General features: G+C 50.1%; 1 long non-coding RNA gene across 1 annotated transcript in view; it reads right to left on the bottom strand.

The window, feature by feature from the left end:
• Nucleotides 1-1,951, bottom strand: part of LOC105310243 — a 12,637-nt gene that overhangs the window by 9,394 nt on the left and 1,292 nt on the right. Inside the window, exon 2 of the long non-coding RNA XR_897473.2 lies at nucleotides 402-502. This is a non-coding gene — a long non-coding RNA (uncharacterized LOC105310243). The remainder of the gene's footprint in view (nucleotides 1-401; nucleotides 503-1,951) is intronic.

The raw sequence follows: 1,951 nt of genomic DNA on the forward strand, positions 1-1,951 counted from the left end.
AAATGCAGGACTTCTTTTTCATTAGCTTAATGCTGTCTTTATTAACTGGGAAGGGTTCCTGGAACATCTGATCGGGGAGTATTAAATAAAACACACGCACGTGCACCAGCCCTCCCACTGGCCTGCCCTGACACAGCTCTCTGGGCTCCCAGAGCACTTGTCCCAGAAACAATCCAGGGCGACCAGGGGTGGCAGCCAAACGCATGGAGGGGGATTTGCAGAAGGAAATTGCTCAGGATGCTTCTGTGATGTGCAAATGGGAATGGACCTGCGAGCAAAGGGCCTGGGGAGACGCGACCCAGACAGCCACGGGAGGTGGGGGCATCTGTGTACAGAGCCCTTGAAAACCGCGAGGTGACCCAGGAGAGGAGGAAAAGCAGCCTGAGAGATGGAAGAAGTACCTTTTTCGCTCCCTGTTCCTCTTCGACCCCGTCCCCGATGACGATGTAGACGGCTTTCCGGCCGAATCTCTGCATTATCCTCTCGAAGCAGCTCTCCTTCCCTGCACACGCAGAAGGAAGCAAAGAAAAGCAGCTCGGTGAGGACCAGCAGCATGGTGAAGGATGACCGCTAACTGAGCGTCTGCTGTGTGCAGCCTTCCTAAGGGGCAGGTATTAATCATTTCACCCTCCAGCAAATATTTGAGATGCGCCCTGTAATCATCCCCATGTGACAGATGACAATACAGAGGCACAGAGAATTTAAGGGGCCTGTCCAGGGTGACAGAGCAAAAGAAGCAGCAGCGCAGGGGTTTGAAGCAGGCTCTGGAGTCTGTGCAGCTGTCTGGGGCAGGAGTGACGGACCCATTTTACAGATGGGGCTCTGAGTGATGAAGTGATTTGCCCAGGATCCCAGAGTTAAGAAGCAGAGGCACCGGTGGTGCTCACAGGTCCATCTCTTGACAACCACCTCTCCATATTCTCCCAGTGTCTGAGCAGCAGCACAAATCCAGACTCACTGGATTCAGATCTTAGTTCCTCCTGATCATGGCAGCAAGTTTAGTAACCATAACAATAACGGAAAGAGCAATAATAACAATAATAATCGTTGTCACTCTACATAGGCCCTCTGCTAAGCTCTTTACCTACATCGAGATTTCTCCGCCTGGGTGTTACTGCCATGTTGGGCCGGATGATTCTTTGCTGTGGGCGCTGCTCTGAGCCTGCAGGATGTTTAGCACATCCGTGGTCTCTACCCACTAGATGCCAGTAACACCTCTTCCAATTGCGAAAATGAAAAACCTCTCCAGATGTTCCCAAATGTCCCCTAGGATGACAAACTGTACCACCCCCGCATGTTGGGAACCACTGACTCACATTTTTCATTTAACTAACACGGCAATCTTTATGAAATTGGAATCAACATAATCCCTGTTTAAGAGGTAAAGATACTGAGGTTTCTGTGCTCACAGTCACTCAGCTATGGACTACATTTCCCAGCTTCCCTTGCAACTAGTTGCGGCCACAGATTAAGATGGGGTGAGCAGACGTACAGTGCATCCCTTCTGAGTCTTGGCTTTAAAATACTGGATGCGCATTACAGCTTCCTCTTTCCCTCCTTCCCACAAGCTGGACGCCGATGTTGCAGGACCCTGACTTGACTACTTACATGAGAATAAAACCATAGGGGATGGTGGAATAATAAAATGCGAAAGACCTGGGTTCCTGGGTGAGTATGAGGGCAGGGTCACCCCACCAGCCTGGATCGCTCACCTCTGGTCTGTTGACATGTGAGAGAGAAATAAGCTTTGACTCTGATATAAGCATTTGGGGTGTGTTTGTTAGAGCAGCTTTGCAGGTATCCACACCAATACGCGCACTTTGGAAAGCTGAGGTCCTAACCCATTTCTCTAGAAGCAGAAGTTCAAGCACGTGGGTTGTGAGGGTTGCTTTGGGGATGTGAGTCACGAACGTGGACAAGTTCTTGAACTTCCCTAGTACCGTTTTCCATA

Source organism: Pteropus vampyrus, unplaced genomic scaffold, assembly GCF_000151845.1.
Source record: "Pteropus vampyrus isolate Shadow unplaced genomic scaffold, Pvam_2.0 Scaffold1539, whole genome shotgun sequence".
Taxonomy (NCBI): Eukaryota; Metazoa; Chordata; class Mammalia; order Chiroptera; family Pteropodidae; genus Pteropus; species Pteropus vampyrus.